A 12,400-nucleotide genomic window follows, 5' to 3' on the forward strand; every position below is an offset into this window, starting at 1 on the left:
ACAGGTAACAACACCATTTCTTGGCCGGCTTTACACAAACATAGCACAGATTGAAACAACAGAAAACAAATATCTATGCCATCCTTACATGTGATTTTGTTATGTGACATTTTCAAATTATCTCTGGTTTTTGGTGTTTTGTTAGTATCTAAAAGGTGGAAGTATCATGAAGGCAACATTTTAAAAAGGGCTGCAGACCGTTGGTTCCTCATCTTGATTTATTGGGAGCCTGCTGACTGCTGAACAGGAAGGTAAAACCCAGCTTGGGAAGTAGAGAATTGATCAGAGCTGTTGCAATAAAGGCCACAAACTGTTACCGTATCTCTGCCACAGCTCCACTGCCTGTCCCTGCAACTTCTTTAGACTAATGCCGCAACTGGCGATGATCAGTTAAGACAAGCTGGGGATCACCAGCATCATGTCTAGACACTAATAGACTTAAAACATGTTGCCTCTTCTGAGGTTTCCTAAAAGGAAGCTTTCAGGCAGAGTTATGCCAGTAATCAATATTTAAACAGATACAGCTGTTAACACATTAAAAAAGATCCTGCTCTTCAGAAATCTGTGCTGAACAGCACTGGTTATCCCTAGTTTATAAAACCTTAAAAACCTAATGGGCAAAACATTAGCGGTTAACAGTGTGGTATGTGAATGAGCAGGAATGTGTGTGTGTTTATATTGAGGGTTTTCTTGCAGAGTGAGCCATACTGAACTAAAAAATGGCATTTGCAGACACATCTATCTAACACACTCGCTCATACAGAAGGCCTACCTAAAAGGAACAACACCAAGGGCACAGACCACAAACAGTGACAAACACACACACACACACACACACACACAAGCACACTCACACCAACCATAGCCTTGGTGATACCAGGCACAACCAAGCACCGAGAGCGTGCGGTCAATTTTAGACCAATGGGTGCAGAGCACAGACAGAAGACAGAGCAAACCAGACATTAAAGAGCCCATCTCAAACAGCAGAGGGAGAATTCATGAAAACAGCCTTCAAAAAGCATGCACACACACACACACACACATATACACACACACACACACACACACACACACACACACACACACACACAGGGACTGTTTCAACAACACTTTCAATGTTGGCAGAATTTTGCCTTTGAAGTTCAACAGCTGTGTTTCTATAATCTAAGAGGCATTTTGCTCATCATGAGAGCAGAATAAATGGACTCATAAGGCCTCATATGCACACTATAGACTATTGGAAAGCATTTTTTTTTAGATATATACTGTATATCTAGAAAACATGTCTTAAATACGACACTGAAAAAAATCAGAGAATTTCATGTTCATATGAGTAACCATGTGCAAGATTCAAACTGGAGCAGAGAGGCTTGCTGTGTTTTCCACAACAATGTGAGGAAAAAACCTTTACAATGCACCCCTCGGTCAAACGCCTTCCTGAACACAGAGTGCAGGCCACAAGCTATGAGTTCACTTCCTGTTCACAATGCTTCCCTGAATCCGATTGGTGGGTGTGTTTCTCTGATGGGCTTTTTTACACAGAAACATGCAAAAGAGCTACAAATATAGGATCGGCTCAGAAAAGGATGTGAAAACACTGAGTCATAGGGGACACTCTATATGCATGAAAGCCTATAAAGATGTGTTTTAATTTTGCTTTTAATGTCAACAACACACTGTGCTTCATGAATGTCAGTATGCAGAAATGCAGATTTGTACAAAAAGTAGAGAATCGAGTGGCTCCACAATGTAAACTAAGAAAAACATCTTTGTTTTAAGCGTGTCGGCATTAGATTTTTTGAGATAATGCAATGGATTTTTAAAAGGATTGTTTGAATCTAAGTGCTTGGTCACATTAGAAAGTGGCATCCAAAAAATTCATTCTTGCATCCTTGGAAATACTACTTGCAGGTTGGGCAGTGGTTAGCATTGGTTGCAGGGGTGAATAAAACACAGTAAATATAATTTCATATCAAACTATCAATATAAATATATCATGATATGATACATTTTTTGCAAAATCTATAGAGGAATTGTTTATTGATAAACAAACAAAGGAATGTACTTCATTACATTGATGCAAAAATCCTATAAAAATGTGATATTGCCATTAAACAGTCATGATTATCAATTTGCAACATTACCCACAATGGTCTCATAAATGTATTAAAAAAAAAAAAAAAACAGAGAGAGATGCCAAAGTACAAATAAGTGTATGAGTTAGTATAAGTTATTCATAACTTGTTTATCATGTTTATGGCTGTTGGAATGAAAGCAATTTCAAATATATTATCCCTGGATAGAGTTATAGCAGCGACCTGCTGCTTGGAATGAGTTGTGGAGGAGGTGTGAAGGGTCCTGTGTGTTACAGGTTGTTTTAGATCAATGGACTGGTTATAGAGCTTTGATAGTGGGGACGGAGTGTCGCCTGTTATTTTACTTGTATAGTTGATGATCCGAGAAAGTTTTGATTGTTTGCATGTTACTAGTCACTCTAGCAGAGGAACTGACTTTACAATTGGTCAGTGGTGCAAATTAGCATATTAAAAGTCCATCAAAGTTTAACTTGGTATGCAAATGCATCACACATTTACTTCACCTCCACCAGCGAATCCGCTAATTGCAGCAATTCAACTGAAATTTCATCCTGAAATTATAGATTAGATAATCTATACATTTCAGATAAATGCTGGGTGGAGCCCTGAGAGATAAGAAAAACACAGTCTTAAAGGGGACATATTATGCTTTTTGTGATTTTCTGTTATTTATATACTGTTATGATGTCATATATCTATGCTAAACATTAAGTTAACATGTGTAGAAATGCTCCCTGCAAGTCAAAAGCCCAGGCTTCAGACACTTCAATTGCAACATTTTGTTCCATCTTGCCGACAAGGTTGCTAAGGTTGTTGCTAAGGCTTTTTCAATGGGTTGTTGTCCATTCTCATATTTCAGATCGGATTTCGGCTCAAACATGTACAGGTGTTTTTGAGAAGTTGACATTTCGAGGAAAGAACAAGAAAAAGAAGTGAAATCCTACTAACAGTTTGTTTCATGATTTGTTGACATTGCCTCCCGAGCGGCCAGAAGTCTGCTGTGATGCACCTTCCAATCAGAGCAGAGTATTAAAAAAAAGGGCTTTTTAAAAACTGTAAATCATGCAAAAGATACTCCAGTAGAACCCCAGATTATAAACATAGACCTGGACATGTGACCCCTTTAAGTCATAAAGAGCCTTTTAACTTATCTCAAGCATTTGGAGATACATGGTTTTAACTGGACAGCGACCATTTGCAAATAAACTCTCGACAGCAAACAAATCTGAGCATGAACACACACACACACACACACACAGGGCCGATCGATTTAGACAGCAGGGTGCTAAAGCCCTTCTCTACAAAACAACGAGGTTTGTGGTTTTATCCGCTCAGCGAGCGGTCACACGAGGGGTTCAAATATCCCGTCAGCAGGGGATCCATCATGGTGTCCACTGATCACTTTAAGCATCTACGCAGCCAAAAACCACAGCTACTGGCACAATATGGAGTCCACTATAATTTACATGCCCGGCGGTTTTAATTTGGTCTCATTCTGTGTTGCATTAGAATCGAATACAAGTACTGTTTCATACCACTGCAGCACATTTATGAAGGGCTGAAAACGTACACGGGAGTAACACAAAAGAGGGAGTAACATCCTTTTTCTTGCCACCGGTTTTTAAAATGCTCTCTCTCTCCGTCTGACTCAGACATTTCTGAAAATGGGTGTGAAGTGAAATGTATCTAACCAACATTCCTTCCTTAATAATTTCACTTCAACCACTATGAAAAAGTATTAACTCTCAAGACCAAAGCTAGACATTAAAATCAACATCAAGGGAACAAGTGTGTACTTGTTTCACAGAAATAGCCCAGAAATGGGGAGTTGAGGGCCTCTTAAGTAGCCTTGATAGCTACCTTGAGATTTGCCTGCCCGCAGTATTAACACTCCAGATTAGCAGGCAGTGCCCGGTTGCTAGCTGTAATCAGAACGCTGATCTAGTATAATCGCTTTTCGATATTAAGCAAGCACGCCGGTTTCAGGCACGGCTCAGAGAAGACATCTTAAGCAGCAGGAGGTCAAGGCACAGATTTCCAAATTCAAACGTTCAAAAAGGACTTCCTGTTAGCACTGGCAAAAGGAAATTGTATTTTTTTTTTAAAAAGGACAGATGTCATTAAACAACTTATTCGGTGCTTGTTTGTCTGTGCCTACTCGCTTTGATGTCAGTGGATGTCGGTGCCCAAGCTCCATTCCAAGTCGTATTTAAGGATGAAGTAAAGCCTGTCTCCTTCAGCGTGCCTCCTGGGCCGCCTCTGTTTCAATATTTTATGAGCAACAGCCAAATCACCGTGTCGGAATAATTAAACATCAGTTAGGGTACAAAACTACAGAGAATATATTATGGAGGCAGCTCATCAGTGAAGAGGGAGTAGCGGAGGAGAGAGGCTCCTCAGAGATCAGAGACGGCTCACTCAGACACTCAGAGGAATCTAATTTTGCCATGACACTGTATACAGCCTAATGATTTATCATTTGAAATAGCAGACGAATTACTGGTTGTAACGTGGAGGAGTGCACTGATAATGTGCAGTGTGTGGATTCGGTCCGGAAAAAGAATGGCAAGAAGATATTAAGATATTTTGGGGTTTCCTGGGGAGGTGTTTTTCAAAAAAACAACAAAAAAACCCTCAGTTACCTTAAAAAAGTGCAAATATGCGGCTTAGCTTCATCTAGAAAGATGCAACAGTCAAGTTGATGTAAAATAAGCCGGTTGTTTATTTCTCCGCTTGACTCAACGCGACACTATTTCAGATAACACTCCTTTATCAGTCAAGGCTTAAATCCATGATCAGCATATCATTAATGAACTTTTCTTACCATAAAAGCAGGTGGTTCATCAAGGAACGTCAGAAACAAGGTTGGTGTCTTCAATGGATCCAATTTAAGATTTTATGTTTCAATTACAGATCTAAAACATTTTCGGAGGTTCAATCGCATTTGATCAAATTGAATTTGAATACTAAATATGAATTATTTTAAAATGTGTCTCAAATCTATTCAGGTTTCGCTTTAAACTATTTGAAGTGACACAAGTTTACTCGATATTTAAGAACTAAAACACAAGTAGGTCTGTGACTATACTGATTATTTTCAATGTTGACTCATCCACTGATTATTTTCTTGATTGACACTTGGTCTGCAGTAAAAACAGAAATACCCATCTCAGTTTTTTAAAGCCCAAGTTCATGTCGTGTAATTGCTTGTTTTGTCCGACCAACAGTCCAAAACCTAAAGATACTGAGTTTACTATCACATGAGACTAAGAAAAGCAGCAAATCTTGACATTTGAGAGGCTGGGCCCAACGTTTTGCTTGAAAAATTTGCTAATATATTTTTTTTTTTTTTTTGCCAACTGACAATTAGATTTATTGATTAATTGTTTCAGCTATAAACTCACGCTTTGCCAGATACATTACATATGTTCTAATGAGGTAAAAGATCATCATATGTTTTGTGTTGCTGTTCAGTCAACTCACACAACTTGTTGCTGTTTTCAAAATCCAATCAGTCTTAACTTTGACCTTCTGCTAGGGTTACAGCTTCTTAAACATTAATATTTTCTAGTTTTTTTTAGTCGTCTATAACAGTAAACTGGATATCTTTGGGTAGTGGATTTTTGGGCAGGACAACACAAGACATCTTAGTTTGCAGCTTGGACTTTGGGAACCGGTGATCGACATTTTTCAATATTTTCTAGATCAAACAACTAATAAATTAAAATCGTAACCTACACTACACTTTGCCTCTGCACTGTGCTCTTATCCCCATCTTACAGCGAGCACAGCTCTGATCATGAGTAGAGAGCTTAGGAGACTTTATGCTGAGGTGACTGATGGGCCCAGTTTGCTTTACGTGTCTATTTTCAGAGTGAGAGCTCCACTTGTGAACATCACATGTCAAAGCTGAAAAAAAATATATACTGTCCACTTCAGCCTCCAGCTTTGTGCATACGACATTGACAGATTTTACAATATGTAATCAAAACATTATAGCGTCGATGCACGGTGACGATGTTTGTGACCTGCGTGTCATTTTCAGGAATGGTGTCTTAGTATGTTTGCATACACACCTCATCACTTGCATATTCATATAAGAGCAACCGCATGCAAGTTTGTTTGCATGTCCAGCGGGCGTGTACGCATGAAGGCAGACTGTACTGTCTCTAGCAGCCCATTTCTAACACAAGCTGACAGCCGGAGTAGATGCTGAGAGCAACAGCAGGAGAAAACCGCTCAGGACATCTCCACACATCAAACATTTAAAAAGGCCAACACAGCCAGACAGGGATACCACCCAACTACCTTAACAAAGTGTCCATCTGGCACAAGTGAGACAAACACTAGCCAAAAGATGTTTTCCATTTTTGAGTGTGCGTGCGCTGAACATGAGAGTGCATTAGAGCATGAGAGCAAAAGCAGCGACAGCGAAAGAAAGAGCCTGTAAATGGTACAGTTCTGATGTCATCATGGTTCTGAGGATGTCATAGATTTTTAATGTGGCCTAGTCTGTCTGTCTGTCTGTCTGTATTGTACTGATATGATTAGCTGCTCAACAGAAAATGTGTCTCCAACAATTTTGATAATCAACTGTTTATTTATCAAGACAAATTGCTGATCTCAGCTTCTAAAATGAGAAGATTTGCTGTTTTTATGTCATTGTAAGTTTTGGACTGTCGCTCAGTTAGTTGAGTGGTTAAAGTCATTTATTAAGGAAAAAATGCCAAATATCCACTGGTTCAAGCTTCTCAAATGGAGCAGACATTGGAAAACTTCTCCTTGGGCTCTAGGGAAAATGTGATGTGCATGGGTAACAGCTCCTGACATTTTATAGACTAAGCAGCTACTCAATTAATGTGAAAGATGATCAATGATGGAAATAATCATGAGGTGCATCCTTTTTACTGTGTGAAAGATGAAATAAAAGTATAACTAACGCTCATTGTAGGGCCGGAACTAGCGCCATAACAGTCAGTCCATTAGGTGATTCATCAATTGACAAAAGCAAACAGTTTTGATAATCAATTAGCTGTCTGAGGCATTTTTAAGTGAAAATAAACATTCAGTTGGAACCATTGAATGTTTTTCAAATAGGCACATTTTCTAGTTTCCATTGGCTCTGTTGAATAGTAAACTAAATACCTTTGGATTTTGGATTGTTGCCAGACAAAACAAGCCATTTGAAGCCATTGCATTGGGCTTGTGATGGCGATATTTCACCATTTGCTGACTTTTGATGGCCCAGTCGATAAACTGAGAAAATAAATCATCAGGTTAATCAACAATCAAAATAATAGTTAGTTGCAGCCCTAGCTGTAATGATTAGTAGATCAACAGAGTCATTCATCAAGCAAGTTGGTCGTTCAAACCTCTCAAATAGTGAGAACTTGCTGAATATATAATTGTAAATTAGGTTTTGGTCTGTTGGTCAATTACAGTTGACCGCCAGAGAGTTGATCAACAACAGTTTTACCAATCAATTAACCATTTGCTGGTTCCAGTTTCTCATTTGAGAGGATTTGCTACTTTTCTGTTTTATATGTGCTGTGAATTTATCTTTTTTGGACTGTTGGTCAGATATAACAAGCAATTTGAAGACACCATCTTGGGCTCTGGATTTATTTTTCAGTATTTTCTGACATTTGCAAGACTAAATGATTAATTGATCAATCAATAATGAAAATAAGTAATGTAAAAAAAAAAAAATCAAAAAAGCCACCCAAACAACATATTTTGAATAACGGATTAGGAGAGGATGAGTAAACTTAAAAGCATCAGACATGCTGTAGATATTGGAAGGTGTGGACACGTTTTCCATTCAAAACTTCAGAAGACGACACTGCTCCTCCCCTGCAGACTTCAGTTTGCAAAACCCAGCTTCGGCTCCGCAGAGCTTTACTCGTTGGTACTCGGGACTTTTTAAAAGTAAACGCAAAATAAATCCCTGCAGCTTTCAACCGTTTTCAAACTGAGTCCGAGTGTCCCAGCAGGCAAAGAAAGTAGCAGAGAAACGTTGTAGCGCTCGTAGGAAAAGCCATGTGTAACAGTGTGCAGCGGTGTAATGGCAACATCCCGGAGAGGATGTTGAAGCGGCTCTGCTAATCACAAACCGTGAAGCAGAAATTTACAGGCGCCAGCAGCGGAAACGACGCTTTTTCGCCGGTTTAAATGCAGGTTATCAAGGCGTTTGGTGACCCTCGGAGGCGGTAAAGTGAGCTGGCTAAAACTGCTCCAAGAAGAACAGGAGTCGGACATGCCTCTCCTCCTCTACCGCTTTTTCCTCCTCTGAGAAAAATCCCCTTCCCCCCCCCCCCCCTCGTTTAGTTACAAGCGTTTCACCCCCCCCAAAACAAACTGGCAACATGTTTAAATTTCTGCACTCACCTCACTCCAGGTCGAGATGTTCACATGGGGGCGAGAGAAAAGCGCGGAGCCGACAGTGATATCCTGGAGGTTTAAACTTGTCCTGTTAGTAAAGACACGGCAGAGCTGGTAAGAAAAGCCTTAGTGTGTGTGACTCTGTGAGTGTGTGTATGAGTGTGTGTGTGTGTGTCTGCCTGCAGAGTCCCTCTCTCTCTTCTCTCCAACACTAAGTCACTCCTTGAGGGCGGGGCTGGCAGGGAGGAGGAGACTGAAGCGCGGATGCAGGCACAGTGAATGGCAGGGCTGCACAATGTGGGGCCCCCGGGAACCCCACCACCACCTCAGCAACAAATAAGTTTATTTTTATTAGATGGGATTTAAAGGTGCAGTGTGTATAATTTAGTGCATTTAGCGCAACAGACTTGGCAGAAATGGAATATAATATTCATGGGTATTTTTTAATTAGTGTATAATCATCTGAAAGTAAGTAGTTAGTTAGTTGTGTTTTCATTACTTTAGAATGAGCCCTTTATATCTACACAGGGAGCGGGTCCTCTTCCACGGAGCCCACCATGTTGCACCGCCATGTTTCTACAGTAGCCCAGAACGGACAAAGCAAACACTGGCTCTAGAGAGGGCCTTTTGCGTTTTTGGTGAGTTTCGCAGCCACTATAGGTTCTCCTACACACTTGGAAGGGGAGGGGGTATTTAGTTGGTTGCAATCTGCAACCTCACCACTAGATGCCACTAAATCTTACATACTGGTCCTTTAAAGACCCTTCCCTCCCTGACATGTTTTAAAATATATAAAAAATAATCTGCTTTGAGCAATAATTTGCATCTGATATGTTTTTTGCGCAAGAAAAAATTCAATTTAAGTGGACATATCATGCATATTACTAGGCCTACATTTATATTCTGGGGCTCTACTGGAATATCTTTACATTATTTACAGCTCAAAAAACTCCTTATTTAAATCACACTGACCAGAGACGTCTGACTTTCATTTCTGCCTTTCATATTTCCTTACAACATAAAGAATATATGCTTTCATAGCCCAGCGATGTGATTAAGTCTGTCTCCAGCTCAAAGCACTTCATACGTCTTTAACTACATAAACAAATAGCCAGGCCAGTGCGGTTTGCATCATCTTGTGTCAAGAAGAGTAGCAGGGGATGGAATCAAATGTAGGACGCAGGAACAGGAGGAACTGAAGAATAACTTCTTTATTTTAACTTGAATGCTTGAAAAACTGAACTAATCAATGCAGAACAAACAGAGCAGACTGAACAATATAGAACAAAACAAAGGCTTCAACAAGAATGAACTGAAAACCAGAACTTAAATACAGCCTGAACTAATAAGGAGATGAAGTGCAGGTGGGGAGATGGGCGGAGAAACTCTGAAAAGTGAGGGGAATGAGGAGATGAAACAGGAGAACGGTAAACAAGCTGATTGGCTGGGGAAAACACTAGGAAACGGGCAGGGCTAATGAGGATGATGCAGGGCAGGCGAGGAGGGAAGAGTGGAGGGAAAAGCAGGCTGGGAACACAGGAGGAAAAACAAAGGGCAAACTGAAAACCAAAAATCCAGCAAACACATGAATATAACTTAAATATGCAAGTCACACTGAGCAGAAACACACTGAGGGCATCTGGTGGACTGATAGAGCCAGACGGGGACAGAACCATGACATCTTGAGCCAAGAAGGGCTCCTCAGCAACCTAGCAAGAAAATTGTTGATCCATGTTAATAAAGTTTAATACGACATACACTGTGGCCTATATGTCTATTCATAAAATACAAAATAATGAATGAAAATGTCTGCAGTCAGCAAATGGCACACACTAACATAATGTGCACATGTATGCAGTCTGACATAGTCACGTAGACGTATCGAACAGAGCAATGTTTGCATGTTAGAACTTTTGATGCATGCGCACATGTTGACCTGATTAGCTAGCAAGTGGTGTCAAATTAGGCTAGCGGTTCAAGGCAGTGTCACAAAAGTAGATCTTCAATTTCTTTTTAAAACCACCCACAGAAATGACAGCTGACAGTAAAAGTACAGTTCTGAAAAGTGCCCAAATGTGTGAGTTCCCATGCACCAGCTGAGCTAAATACAGGTACCTATTTTTCTATTTTCTCTTATTTGCGTTTGGCCTCCTGTTCTCTTTCAGACTATATGAAATAGCCAACCTTTATTCAGAAGTGGTCTCTTATTCAATTAAGCTACAAATATTTGTACCCTCAAGGGCCTGAGGGTCTGATTTGCCTAATGACTTCTGATTTTACACTTTTTTATCAAATAGAGAACGAACACCAACACTGGCAGAAGCATGATTACGACACTAAATAATGAGCAAAAAATAAAGAGTAAAAGAAAGAAGTAATACATGTCATTTTCCCTGCACATTACAGTTCACACTCTTCATCTGGTCCCAATAGCACATTTTGCTCTTGCAATGGCTGAGCTGATAGTGAGTCTGCTTCGATCTCCTCGGGTTTTGGACATAAAACCCACAGCAAAAGAACGAGGAAATACCCAGATGTGAATAAATTGATTACTGTATAATTCAGACCCAGCGGCACTCATGATAAGCTTGGTGTATAATCCAACCACTCATTCTGATTAAAAAATACTTGTCCACAAACTTTACATTTAATTTATTTTTACTCATTTTAATGCTCATGAGATGTCAAAAATACACTGAAGCTGAAAATAAAATTAGCACATTGTCTGTGTCGCTTCCTCCGGTGAGACAGTAGTTCTTGGAGGAACGTGTAACGCACATGAAAATTTAATGCAGTCTGAGAATTCTCTCCCACTCTTTGGGATTTCCTCCTTTCTTTTCGTATCTTTTGTCTCTGCCAACTTGAGTGTCTCCTTTCTTCCCCATTTTCTTTCCTTTCTTGTCTTCACTCCATTATCTCCTGTCTCACAGTGGTTATATATCTGGAGCCACCACCCACCTGCAGCATTAAGTGAATAAAATATCATTTTCTTGATCTGCCTCTTGTTTCAAGATAGTTGCGCTCTTTTCTAGAAAATTCCTGAAATGCAGGGACCTGCACAGGCAAAAAGTGGGATCATTTTATCCCTTCAGGAGCCTTCATTAAGTTATGCAGAGTAGGGAAAGTAGATCTGATCTCTTTAGGGCTTTTTTAGGCTGATTTCCAAAGCACCAGAGTAAAATCATTATTAATAATTAAAGGATAGGTTAGGCATATTAGGCATGTACAATAGGCATTTTTTAGGTTTGTCCTTTGTTTTTCTTGCTGTAACCATTCCTCCTTTTCATAATGGCCATTAAGAGATCCCTTCATGATGTACTTTCAATGTTAGTGAAGGTGGACAAAATCCACACCCCTACCTCCATACAAAAATATATTTAAAAGTTTATTTGAAGATAATATGAGGCTTCAGACATCCAAATTAGTCAAATCAAGTAGATATCCTTCAGTTACTGATTTTTAGTGCCAAATTCTCTCTTTTTATTACTGTACTCCCACTGCAGCTGAACAGGAAAACGCTGCCCGTCGAGACACAAAGAGGGAATTTTTAACTAAAAGGACTGTAACTGTAGAAGATATCCACTGTATCCACTAAGCCTCATATTATCTTCACATAAACTTTTAAATGCTTTTTTGCTGTAAATGAGGACTGTGGATTTTGCCACCCATCACTTTCACTGTAAGCACATTTGTACGGGATCTTCTAATGGTCAGTATGAGCAGGCTTCCATGTAGGCGCTATAGGGATTCCACAGTGATGGTGATGATATTTCCCAGCATTGTGTTTCATTACAAGGTCTTGAAGCATTATTGTATGCTTCATGACACTTTGATTCAGAGTAAAGTGATCTAAATATGAAAACATCAACAAGCTTTTGAAACATGACAGGTAAGAAGGACACAAATCTGCAATACTTATAAAT

At 39.6% G+C, this 12,400-nt stretch overlaps 1 protein-coding gene across 1 annotated transcript in view; it reads right to left on the minus strand.

Annotated features, from left to right (window-relative positions):
• ppp1r16b (protein phosphatase 1, regulatory subunit 16B) overlaps positions 1-8,688 on the minus strand; it is an 89,830-nt gene extending 81,142 nt beyond the window's left edge. The window contains exon 1 of the mRNA XM_042405543.1: positions 8,484-8,688. The gene's annotated coding sequence lies outside the window, so the exon portion shown is untranslated. The remainder of the gene's footprint in view (positions 1-8,483) is intronic.
• Between the last annotated feature and the right edge of the window lie 3,712 nt (positions 8,689-12,400).

Source organism: Thunnus maccoyii, chromosome 3 (genome assembly GCF_910596095.1).
Source record: "Thunnus maccoyii chromosome 3, fThuMac1.1, whole genome shotgun sequence".
In the NCBI taxonomy this organism is placed as follows: domain Eukaryota; kingdom Metazoa; phylum Chordata; class Actinopteri; order Scombriformes; family Scombridae; genus Thunnus; species Thunnus maccoyii.